Source organism: Vanellus vanellus (genome assembly GCF_965231255.1).
Source record: "Vanellus vanellus genome assembly, chromosome: 1".
Lineage (NCBI taxonomy): Eukaryota > Metazoa > Chordata > Aves > Charadriiformes > Charadriidae > Vanellus > Vanellus vanellus.
In genome coordinates this window covers 62,970,390-62,983,632 of record NC_138905.1, presented here as the reverse complement: position 1 = coordinate 62,983,632, position 13,243 = coordinate 62,970,390, and the positions used below count along the sequence as shown (strand labels likewise).

The window sequence follows — 13,243 nt, the reverse complement described above, 5'->3', positions numbered from 1 at the left end:
AGAAGAGGACGGCCCGCTGTGAGACAGACGGAGGAGGGCTACGAGGCTTTGCCTCCAGGGGGCTCCTATAAAATGGTGGCCGGGGCAGACATCTCCAGGCTCCCCGGCTGGCAGAAAGGGGGACAAAACCCCAAGTAGGGGCCGTTGCAGTACACCATGAAGAAACAACCAACCTGCATTACTGCTGCCCCCATCCTAACTTCAGTTTGTCGCTACGATGATCCTGGCATGCAGGGCACTATTTCTCCTATAACCTCCTATTCTTGTTCCCGCTTGCTCAGTTTTCGGTGTCTTGCTGACACCGCTTAGCTTGGTTAAGTAGCACGACTCCGCTATAAAACTCAGGTACAGCCCTGTTCTAAGCAAGTTAGACCAAATGGCAGCTAAAACTCTGGCAACTCCCCGCAGCCTGCCTGCAGGAGGACTCTGACTTTTCCTGCCTTTGGTGGATTAAAAAATCAGTGGGAGGCAATTATTGTTATTTTTAGCAGAAAGCAGAGTGCAGGAACCATAAACTGGCTGGAAAGGTCTGAAATGTGGAAAATCTGAAATTATACAAAGGCTTGTTTTCAGTTCTCATTTATTATCATAAAGCAGCAAAACCTGATTCTCTTCCTATCACCGAAGCTTTCTTACTGACTAATCTGCCGCATCTCTGTTGGCGCTTCTCACCACAGGTGTCCTTGACCCAACGTTTCTATCTGTGATTCAAACAGTAATGAAGGAATACAAATATTTTAAATATCGAATTATTTTGGATTCAGTGTGATTTTTGAGCACTTTTGGATTGTTTGCCTTTAAAAGAAGCAATAAAGAAGGAAAAAAAAGAAAAAAGAATCTTTTAAATTTATCTTTCTGCACTAAGGTGATTAACTCTCTTCCATCCCACTTTCCCCAGTCACCCTTTGTTTTTACTGTAGTATTTGTATTACCACTTTGAGAATAAGTTCCTTATGATTTTGCTTTGTGGAAAACTATGCGCCAGCTTTAAAGCTTCTACAGTAAGTTTTTATTTATGAGTCATTTGTACCAAAACCACACACTTTTGGAACTGAATGCTGCCAAGTCAGGACATCTAAGGAAAACAAAACTGAAAATTTAACATTAAATCTTGTTAAAGTTCCTTACAATAATCTGACAGTAGAAAAGCTCCCGCCTCTTGTGATATTTAGAATTTCATATTTTGTCATATATTTGCCTAACTGTATTGAAGTAGTCAGACGTGATAATTTCAACTTAGGTACCATGCCTGTGCTTTTGCAACAACTTAAGCATTATTATACTTGAGATTTTAAAACAGGTGTTGCCAAGAAAATTTTTGGAGCAGTTGCCCTTTGGCCACACGTACACGTGTGCTGATGTGGGACAAAGGTTGTCTCAATGGGAGCCCATACTTTCTGCTCTACCCAAACCTATCGGAGACCTTAAAGAACATTTATTGTGCTGGTCTAAGTTGCTCTCTTTCTGTCTTGCCATGATGAGTGCAAGATCAGAGCAAGTGATGTCAAAACCCCAAAAGTTCATACCTGCAGCGCACTGTTATATAGTCCCGCTTTTTCCTTGGGTCCATCTCTCCCAGATGTACAAATCATCTTCTACATAGACAAGAAAATGAATGAATGCAATAATCAGTAGAACTTTGTCAATCAGAAATGACTTCTAGTGTGCGTTTCAATCCATCCTTTTGCAAGTGCAAGTACAAGTTTTTTTACTGCAAGGATGTAGGGAAGTTAATTAGCAGATGTGACAGATCTTATACTGATGATAATAAAGACTAAAAAGACTTACGGCTTTTCAAACAGGCAAAATCATATAACATGGTATTTCCTATTTGCATATTTTTAATACAAGACAAAGCATGGACTCTCTTGGCCATTCAGTTCCTCTTAGTTAATAAAATGCTTCTGGATTAAATATGAATTAATCTAAAAAGCTACATATGTAGAAAAAATAGGAGTCTCTCCACGCCTATTTTTTAATTTAAGACAGGATTGGGATGAAAAAGAAAGCCAAAACATCTCACAGTGTAACACAAAAAGAAGAAAATACATCATATCTTCATTAAGTCAATCTTAACAGCTTTACGCAAATATTTCTGAGTGACCATAAAGATTCTTAATATTCCAAAGGGAATGGGACAAAAATCACTGTTTCAAAGTTTCATGCAAATCAATTATACCTCCTTCCAAATACTCTGAAGTCTTTCAGAAGCAGAAAACTGGTTAAAAAATATTCTTTCCAGATCTTTCCATTAAATCTTTCAAACATTCACTTTGTCAGATAAATTGTACTCACTTGCTGAGCATAAAATATCTACACAAACATCGGTGAAGGTTTTTGCATTTGTGGAATTTAAGCTACTGCCCCCCAAGAGCCGAATGATGCAAAGTCACACTGGCTGTTGTTTTACTGGATTGCTCATTTGTTTGCTTGTGTGCATTTTTTTTTAGGCAAAACCTAACTTTTAGTATCTCCGTGGTTCCATCTAAGTAATTAGGTGCTACTGTATGGGACATACGTCACTACTTCTGTTTTTTATTATTTGCTACTATCTTTGTTTCTCATGAGGAATCCAAGTCACTCACCATGTTAGATGGAAAAATACAAGTTTACTGAAGGCTGCAACTGAGTTTTGACTCCGAGGAAATGCAGTTCTAACTAATTTCCTCAAGTGCCTGCCTATATATTTGGGGGTGGCCAAAATACACAGTTTATACCATTCAGGCATTCTCCAGACGTTCAAAGTGGGATGCAATTTTCTTTAATCCTAGATTTGCCCATTTTTCCACTTCGCCAGCCAAAAAAACGTGTTTAGAGGATGCGTTATAGGTGCCTGTGGCAACTGGGTATGTTTATCAGGGCATCTGTTGTTCCACCTTTTTACTGCTCTGTCAGAAAACTATTTCCTTTTATTACAATTGGAGTTTTCAGTTTTCTTTCAAGAAACCCCTCCAATATTCAGAGAGCCGTTCGGTGTGTGCTATTAGTGCCAAAAAATAAAGTTTTACCAGACCTCTTCCCAACATCTAATTTATATGCACCACTGCCTATTTTTTATTAGGTGTTATTTGGTATCTTTTCCACGCTATCCCTCCCCACACAAGAAGAATGAGTCAACCCTTTTCTCTTAGTCTCTGCTGCTTATACGTATTCAAGTTTCAGGCCAAAACTGGGCTTTGCAACCGTCATGCATTTTTTCCCATAAACACGCAAGCTGTAAATTGCCAGTTTTAACGCTACCTGTGCGACAGCACAATCTGAGCCTCCTCTGCAAGTCTACTGCCATTTGTCTTTTAATTTTGCAGTTATGGTCTGTATTTCTATAGGGAACCTCCCGATTCATTATCTTTCCCTGTACAGCGGGGCAGCCCTTCCTTTCATTGCGCCTTTCCTGGCGCTCCGATGCTCTTAAGCTGAGGGGAACTCAGCAGGAAAGGTTGTAGCAGAAATGGCCAGGGAAATCCCTGCCAAGGGCTGTTTGAAGGTGCTGTGTCCTTCCTGCTCCGATGTGTCGTGGTGCCGGGCTGGGTGCTACCACGGGCACCGTCCCCACTCAGCCCAAGGGGGAAATGGGGCTTGCAAAGGCTTTACTGAAGGTTGTAAAGTTCTGGTGGGGTTGGACCTCACTGGGAGGAGAGAGACAATTGAGCGGGCCAATCACCAGTCTCGCAGCTTTTTGAGAAAACCCTCAGATCTGGTTTTCTAGCTTGACTGCAGACTTTCCTCCACACTACGAACACGCTCGGTGATCGCTGGGCTGTGTAATGACCAGGGTGTTTGTCTCTGGACCTGATCCTGAACTGCAAACTCAACCTGACCTCAAACCTGTCTCATCACTACGGACTTGCCTGGTGATCCGGATGCTCGGTCAAACTCGGCTCCCGTCAACGGACCCTCACTGCTCATCTTGCCGCATCCCGGGGGCTGCGGGACGGTGCCCGCACCAGCCAGCTCTGTGCCCTGCCCCTGCCTTGCCACCAGCCTCACCTCCCGGCTCACCCTCCCTCGGGGGAAGACACCCTGCCCTTGCTGCTCCCCGACAAAGGTTTCCCCTCTGATCTAAACGCGAGGACACTGAAGCTTCTCAAAAATACTGTTTTTTAAAAATACAGAAAAAAAGCAACTGCCTTTTTCCTCCCTAAATTTCTCAAGAAGACATTTTGAATGAAACTTTTCAGAAATAAATCATCCCAAGAAGGGGCGCCTGGCCTGGAATGTTTCGCCCCAATGGCTGAAACATGGCAGGTCTAAAAATCTGCTCTAAGCGGCTCTGAATTTTTTCTAAACGCTTCCGTGCCATTTGGCAAGAAATGGATGCAGGAAATGAGGAGAAGGACGGGAAGAGGGGACTGGGCGAGTCAGTGAGGCATTGTGAAGGAGCCAGAGGAAGCAAAAGGAGCAGAAGGTCAGTCTTTCCTCTCCGAGAGCCCCGGTCACTCCTATGAAAGGAAAACGAGCTGAAAATTGACTCAAGGTGCTGCAACCAGCTTGGATTCACCAGCAGGGTGTAAGAGAGCAGGCAGGAATTTTAAGTGGCATCTTGACCAGTCATACTCAGAGCTGACATACTTTTGGGAAATATGGACGAACGCTCTGGTTTAGAGAGCTAAATATTATTCCTGCTATTGCCATGGGATTGTTTATGCAAGTGAATGTCATGCAGAAAGGGCTGAGAAGGAATGAAGAGTATGACAGCCTGTAAGTCAAGATACTAAACTGAGTAGCTGAAGTGCAAGTGTCTCTTAAGTCAGACTCCTTAACAGTAGCCTTTGTTTAAGTTCAGTGACTAATTTAACTATGGGGAAAAGAAAGCCTGTGTTAATGATTTAATCCTTTGCCTTTCACTGAAAAAGCTCGTGCATTTAATATACAAAACTCATAGAGCAACATTGAGAAATACTAGCCCTGGTGTTTCTTATATTTGCAATTCACATGTAAGTGTGTCATCTTAGCAGTAAAATGGAGCTGATGGTGCCTAAAGCAGCTGTAACTTTCCCTTCCCCACGTACCAGAGAACCAAAAACTGGAGACCTCCCTCCTGGAAAAGTAAATGTTTTCAAAAATACTTACTTTTCTGTGTTCTGTTCAGCAATTTTGCTTTTTTTTTTTTTTTCTTCTTCCTTCCTTCCTTCCTTCCTTCCTTCCTTCCTTCCTTCCTTCCTTCCTTCCTTCCTTCCTTCTTTCCTTCCTTGCTTCCTTCTTTCGCATGCAGCACAGACCATTTGCAAAGAGAATTACAGGTGGCTTCCTGAGAGTAATGATCCAGGAGAAGAGGAAAGGGACAGCAGCCTTAGGATGTTTTCTATTTACAAATCCTAACCAAGAGGTTTCTGTTCCCTCTCATGCAACTTTACAAAACTGTCTTGCAAACAACAACGAAGCCACAAAATTATTCAGCTACTACTTTTCCAATATTACTATGAAATAATTCAGATATTGCACGCCTTAGTGTTTTGGGGTTTGGGTGTTTGGTTTTGTTTTGTTTTGTTTTGTTTTTTTTTTCACTTGTGTTTTGTTAAAGAATGATTTTTGTAAGGCTGACCTAATGTATTTGTGATTTCCCTCTGGGACTCTTGAATGGAAGTGCTAGGGAGAAAAGCTTTTTTGTGGCTTTCCCTTCCCCATTTTTTCTGTGCTGATCTAAAACCATCTGATCTTGGCTTGTGCCTAAAGGCAAATAGACCAGAGCTGTAACTGCGGTGTAATGGTTTCAGTGATTTTACAGGAGGAGGTTTCATCACGATGTTCCCCCTTCTTCCCAAATCTTGAGTAACAAAAAAACATAAACCAAAGAAAACAACACTGCAGAGCAAGGTGAGGAGAAGCCAGGAAATGGTTTGTGGTGGCAGGAATTAGGGGAACTTAGTTGAAATTAGAGATGGTAACATGTATCGCTATCGCTCCATGACTTAATGAACTTCAACAACAAGCCTGAATCTTTTTAAAGGCCCTTGGGACAGCAGAAAAGAGGATTTCTGATCTCTGAAAACACCAAAGAAGTTTAACTGTCTTTTTTTCCCGTCAAATTACCAGCTGCTATGGTTAAAAACAAATCCTGCCATCATCTATTTTGTTAATTCTTTGGTTTTTCAGAAAAAGAGTATAACTTGTCGACCAAAACCTTATGTAGGTCACAAAGGTTGCATAAAATACTGTGTAAATGCTGTCATAAACCCAAACAAAGCAAAATTATTCTGCTGTAAATAACATGTGGTTACCATTTGTTTACAATTTAGCCCAGCTATCAAAACAAGCTAAAGATTTTGATAAAGGGTTCACAGTCATTTTGTAAAGAATGCAGATTAGGGGAGGTATATCCAACATCTGCTCTTCTAGTGCCAGCAGTACCGCTGAACCTCAGCTCCCTCTGCCTGGGCAATACGCAAGCTACCAGAGCGCTGCGGGGTCGGTCAAGCTACATAGGCGAATGGTATATGCTGCTCACCGCACTGTCCACTGATGAGCCGATTCCACTGAAGCCATCCCAAGAGTTTAAAGGAAAAGAAAGAAATGCAATGAATTCCCTCTCCGTTTCATTTAGTTCTTTATGAAAGAAAGGGTTTGTAAAGAAGAGTGGGATTTGGGGTTGACAACAGCACATCATTTTCCTAGCACGCAAATGACTTAAGATCGGCAATTGTAATTTGTCTGGAGGATAAACACGGAAATATTTTGTGCTAAAGAGCTGTTGGAAGTCATGTGCAGAGGGGGAATGTCTGGTTGCCTGTGGAGGCTGAAGGGAGGCTTGCTTCAAAGCCAAGTTTCAAAAATCATCTGTTTTCACTATAACACTATGTAACAAAACAAGCCCCAGTAAAATTTTCATTTAAGTGGGAGAGAATTTAATTGTTTTGCTTTTTTTTTTCACTGTCATCTCTCCTTGAATTCAGAAAGATGTTTGAAGGAATTTTGTTTGCTTGGGTCTCGGACATAAATAAAGAATGCGCACTGCTCAGGAACAAATGAAGTGCTGCAAAATGGAACTAAAAATGTAAACACGTTGGGAAGTTAGGAGCGTGTATGTGAGAACGTGTACCTGTGGATGCACTTTTTGTGAAGTGAAAGAGTTTATATAATAAAAACTTTCAGAATCTGAGGATAAACGTTCTGTCTGTAATCAAGTTAACCACCAACGAATGCTTTTTCTCTCTCCTGCTCACCGTATTTTCATACGTAGGCCAGAGAAAAAGAGATCAAGAAAAACTATTAAGCGAGGACTGGCACTTAAGTGAATCTGCTATGCAAACCTCAAATCAGAAATGCTGTCTGTCTTCTAGCAAAGTACGAAGTGCGCACGTTATTGGAGAAAGGACAGAAGTTGCATTGCTGGACAATTGCTTGCAACCAACAGATACGAAACCTGGAAGGGGTGAGGGAAACGACTGCTGATCATAAGTTTCTCTCTGAAGGCAGGGTGATACTCTTGGCAGGTGAGTCCTGTGAGCCTCACACAATAAGGTCGCATACTGAAAAACAGCCAAGGTATGGCATTCAGAGTTGCATGGCTAGTGCCTGAGCTGATCCTGTGACATTAATTGTGGCTGTAGCTTACTTGTATGCTCAGCGTGTGAAGAAAATGGTAGTTAAGTAGTCCAACGGAGACATACTAAAAGATAACAGCCAAAAAAAGCACCATAATGTCTTTGAAAAAAGGAAGCCCTCCCGGAGGAAGGTGGGGCTCATGGCTCCTGGGGTCAGGTTATCGGGTCCGCAGAGCCCCGTTGTACATAGTCTGGCAACCCCCCTCCCCGCCCTCCCCCCCCCGATAGCACGTCCATTACTTATCACGCTGCCCTCTTGAAGGCATCTGATGAAAGAATCCAGTGTCAAATACTTGGGGAAGATTGAGCAATCCAGTCCCCAGGAGAGGTGAGGTTAGCAACACGCGGTGCAGCAGCCAGCTGGGGCCTGACGGTCGGTAGCTGCGCGTCGAGCTGCTGGTGGCTGAGGCTCATGGTAACGCCTGGAAATCCTGTGGAGGGCAACAGCGTGTAATGGAGCAAAGGGACGGATGCCCGGGAGAGGCAAGTCCTGGAAAAAACAGCTAGTGCAGCCTGTGCTGATATGTATGACGACACAGATGCAATAATTGAAATGGAAAAAAACTGTCCAGAACAGGAGAAAGACAAGTTCGGTTACGCAACCCACTCTGTTTATATGGCAAAAGTAAAGTTTGTACTCCCACCTGACCTTCTGAGGACAGCCTTACACAACAGTAGCACAGCGTGGTCCACTTGTGAGCACAATATAAATAATTGCCAAAGAGAGCTGCCCTATTGTTCCTGTCCTCTCTGCCAAAGCTTCAGTTGCCACAAAAGCATGGCATCTCTCTCCATCCAAGCTGGTCACATTTTGAAATGTTTTCTGGTAACTGCATCCTTACAGCAAGAAGTTCAGGGAAATGAACAAGATTTGATTTCCTAGGGAGCTTGAGCATGTGCCTGATGGGCTTTGACTTCTAAGATGCCAGCTCTATGTGTACATTTCCTATAGCAGGGCTACCGACCGACCATGGCTTTAAGCTCATAGAAATCTGTTGGAGACAACGGAAACTCAGCTTAGCGAAGTTCAGACTGTAGATGCTGGGCAGACTGGTTGCCACTGGTAGCGTATCGGTATTATGCTGTTCTGCTGATCGACCCATTGCCTGAACAAAGAAAATCCAGGAGACAACCCTAGAATTGAGTTAGGGCTGTAACCAGGGAGGTCTAAAGGCTTTTCTGGCTGACAAGAGGGCCTAACCTTAAGGGAAAAGCAGAAACGGGGTCTTTATAACACCCCTTTCTGACATTGATCACCTGGGGTCTTAGGAGGCTTCAGCCAGGGATACAGCCTTTCAGCAGCTCAAATGCTATCACATTATCTCTCCCTTTTACCCAGTTATTTCATTTCAGCAAACCCACAGGGACACCAGTCTTTGAGACGTCTTCCTCTCTGCCCTACCAAACTGACTGAAACGAGCTGTGACTGAAACGAGCCAATAGGTTCCGAAAGTTGAGGAAAACTAAGGACAGACACATGTACAGAGTGATGGTGTACTTATAGTAAATCTGGCTGAAACACTTCCCACAATTAAAATACTATGCAGAAGCTATCATAGAGTCATCCTATAAAATGGAAGAGCTCAAAAGAGAGACTGGCATGGTTGTAAACTACAGTAACGGGTCAACTCAACAACGTTTGAAGAGCAAGGATGCCAGGAGGCTGGAAGAACAATAACAAAGCCTAACGTTTACAATAGAAGAGGAGGCAGACGCGAAAGCCAAGTCAGAGGCGAAGAGAAGTTACAGTAAGAAAAATACTATCACCCCCCACCCGCGATACTTTAACTGTATTCAGCTGCTTTGAAATTGTCTTCTCGATCTATGCTTTTGAGCAGGCAGGCCAGCTTTTCACATCAGTTCCTTAACAAACACCAGACACATGATAAAGCATTATGAACGGGTTTTTTTCACCTAACCCATTATTACAAAAATATTGGCTGCCGTCTATTTCACCCTTCATTTTTGATGATGCCAGGCATCATGCTGGGCAAGCAAGACAATGTTGTTCAAGGTTTCCTGGAAAAAAAATCTCTGTTATTATCATTTGGCAGTTCCCTAAAAGCACAGCACTGAGGAAAAAGCAAATGATGAAACAACTGAGAAAAAGACGCTCCTCGTTTTCTCTGTTCATCCCCCTCCCCACTTTACTCTACTTTAAAAGTAGGTGAACTGGATCCAGAAGATCAAAGGAGCATCTCTCCGTGCAAAGGGATTCCTTTTCAAAGAGCTGTTGGGAAACGGTATAGAGAAATCGACACTGTAAGATGTTCATTGTGAACAGTTTAGCTCTCAATAGGCAGCCCCTGAAAAATGGTGTAAGCTATGCTACAAGGAATCACAAAAGGCTTGCGGAATTTCTTGGGAGCACGGGGTCAGCTGAACGCTAGAAATCTCTTGTTTGAAAGCAAAAAGGAAAATCACAATTCTTAGGAGAGTTATCATTGAAAATGTGCCTTACAAGTTTTCCCCACTGTCCAGTTCTTCACAGAAGGGTTAATTCCGGTGTACTCAAGTTCTCACCACTACAAGTGACATAAAGGGTACGGTTTATTAAACAGTTGATGGTAATCACCTATAAAAAGAACTGTTAGTATAAATGTAAAAAATTACTCCCAGATCCCTTTCTTCTGACCCGTCCTTTTCAGCACTCAGATGCATGCTTTTTCCAGTAAAAGCCTGGTCCCCAGCCTAACATCCACTTTAATACAACTTCTGACTCCACGGACCAGGATCGAAGGTGATGATGAAGCACAAGAAGGGATTTCTAGCGTACAGGGAACAGCATGTCCTCAGACAGAGCAGACAGTAAGGTAGGACACACAAGAGCTTGATAAGCAAAAAGTATATTGCCTAAATCAGAGAATACTATTACTTACCATTGCATTCCTTCAGGTAGAGGATACCAGTTACAAAGTCACATGCAAAAAAAAAAATAAAAATCAACTGTCTGCAAAGTGAATGTTTGTTCAGAATTTTCCTTTCCACCCATTTACCTGAAAATGGGAAACACACTCAATGAGAAAATAATCCACTTGTTTTAGGTCAAGACACTGACTTAAACAGCTTTTTTTTAAAAAAAATCCAAATAAAACTGAGTGTTTCATGCTACATCTGTCCTCACCCAATGACCCGCATTTTAATTAATAGCCATTTAAACTTGCTTCCTCAAAATGAGCATAAGTATGTGGAGACACTTCCTATGCTCAGCTTGTTTCTGTCACTCATTTTCTGTGTGGCATGGGGTACGTTATATCAATTTTCTGCTTCGTTTCCCTCATAACGAACTAGCTCACGGAACTCCCTTAAAGCAATATTGTATTAACAAAGTTAGACAATCAAACACGAGGCAGGAATATCCAGAGCTTCCCAAATTAATGAAATCGTTTTTGGAAACACTAACAAACTTGTAATTTAGCACTGAACGTCGATCTTCGCTCACAGCTGGAGTAAAAACTTGGTGGCAGGAAAAGGGACTGCCCGAGCACTGCGGTACTCCTCACGCCTTCTGCTGAAGTATTGCTTTTTACCAGAGACAGAATTGCACCATGAGGTGAGCCACAAGCCTGGGCTAACGTGGCAGCTCTGGTCTTGCCCGTGAAGTGGTCTCAATGGAGACACCATCCCATGAAGTATCACGAATAGAGATATAGAATAGAGAATAATGCGTTGAGCACTAGTGCCAGCATTTGACCTGCAGTCGCCATTTGTCTCTGACGACAGGTTGCCAAATTTTCTCAAGAGTAAGAAAACACATGTTCTGTTTTGCAGACAAACCCATTGTAACGCTGTAACCTTGTATCAGCTTTTCAGAGATAAAACTGGATACCCAGAAAGCTTAAGACTGTGATGAACTTCGGCTTCTTGCTACATAACATCATGGAAAGCAAAATCGACCTGATGACGTCCAACTCAAAGTGCTGACCTTAGCGATATTCTCTTTTTGCAAGTACAGGCTATAGCTTCTCATGACTTTTTTTCACAAAACATCAAACTATACACTTAATCACTAGTGCAAATAACACACTGGGAAGAGAAACACGAGAAAGGAAGAGACCCAGCTAGGAAAAAAAAATCATCAATTTTCTTTTCAAATGTAGCTGAACAGGAGAGCTGAGAGGGACCAGATTAACGATTCAGAGTGCTAAACTAGGACTTCACTATAAAGTTATTATCATGTCCAGATGTTATTTTTGCATTTAACAGTTGTTTGAGGTTTCACTTACATAAATACAGATATGCATCTAGTTTTAAGGCACCTATGTGCCTTTAAAATGCCTGTAATATCTTTAAGAAGCTGACCTTTATACATTCTGCACTCCACCTGCAAAATGAGGACGATGGTGATGGGGTAAAAAAAAAGTTTGTTTAACCACTGAGTACATTATTTACTAAAAGTACATAATTAGTATTAACAGATGCGTCCAACAGTTACTCCAGCAACAAGCAGAAGTAGATCTCATGCCTACAAATTGTAATATTGCCCCAGATGATGATTTTAAATCCATGTAAAATGTGGGTATATTAGATGTGTACGACTGACAGGTCTTAATGTATACGGCATCTTTTAAAAGCTCATTGCTGTTGGAAGCTCTTTAAAAATAAAAGTCACTTAAAAATGGACTTCTGCCCTTGAAAGTACTATGTATATCTGATTACTATGCAGCCAAGTTGAAATACTCCCTCCATCTTCTATTCCAAAACAGATGGCAAATAATGAGCAAGTTGGAATATTCTCTGCTTATAGTATTTAGCTTGCGGTTAAGGGCTTTCCAACTTTCTGGGTTAGCACCATCTCACTAGAAAACGGCTGTAGATCAAGGAGGACTAGCACAGCTGACATAATTCAGCCTCAAACCAACCTTCCCATACTTAATAGCTTCTTGTGGCAGCATGTGTCCTAAACTGAAACATCTCAGAATGAACTTGGCTACAACCTAAAAGTACAAGGATGTATTTAGCAGAAGAGACTGGCAGGAACAGAGGAGTTTAATGCAGTCAGAGGTTCCGAAGGCAGTGGAAGCACTATGGCTGCTGATGCCCTGAAGGTAAACAGTGAAGGTTTTAGCTTTTTCTCCCTGGTTCCTCACGGTTCAGCCACTTGGATTTTTACTGTGCAGTGTGCCATCAGTTCAGTGGGAGAGGAGACAAAGTGGCAAGATTTTTCATAGAATCATGCAATGGTTTAGGTTGGAAGGGACCTTAAAGATCACCAAGTTCCAACCCCCCTGTCATGGGCAGAGACACCTCCCACTAGACCCAGTTGCTCAAAGCCCTATCCAACTTGGTCTTGAACACTTCCACGGATGGGGCCTCCACAACTTCCCTGGGTGACCTGTTCCAGTGCCTTACCACCCTCAGAGTGGAAAATTTCTTCTTAATACCTATTCTAAATCTACCCTCTTCCAGTTTGAAGCCATTGCCCCTCATCCAATCACTACATGCCTTTGTAAAAAGTCCCTCTCCAGCTTTCTTGTAGGTGCCCTTCAGATACTGGAAAGCCGCTATAAGGTCTCCCCGGAGCCTTCTCTTCTCCAGACTGAACAACCCCAACTCTCTCAGCCTCAGTTTCTTAACATTTCTGCAAGCCTACCCAGATTGCACTATTCCAAATAAACAGCTACCCTGAAAAAAACCCCACCAAGTCTTCAGCAATTAAATGCAGCATGCTTACTAATGAAATTGTTCCGTGACATATGAAT

At 42.3% G+C, this 13,243-nt stretch overlaps 1 long non-coding RNA gene across 1 annotated transcript; it reads right to left on the bottom strand.

Moving 5' to 3' along the window:
* Positions 1 to 1,403: 1,403 nt before the first annotated feature.
* On the bottom strand, positions 1,404 to 7,281 carry LOC309671821. Its single transcript, XR_014269194.1, has 3 exons — positions 7,248 to 7,281; positions 5,071 to 5,248; positions 1,404 to 1,595 (listed from the first exon to the last, which is right to left on the bottom strand). It is a non-coding gene; the product is annotated as an uncharacterized lncRNA (long non-coding RNA).
* Positions 7,282 to 13,243: the final 5,962 nt, after the last annotated feature.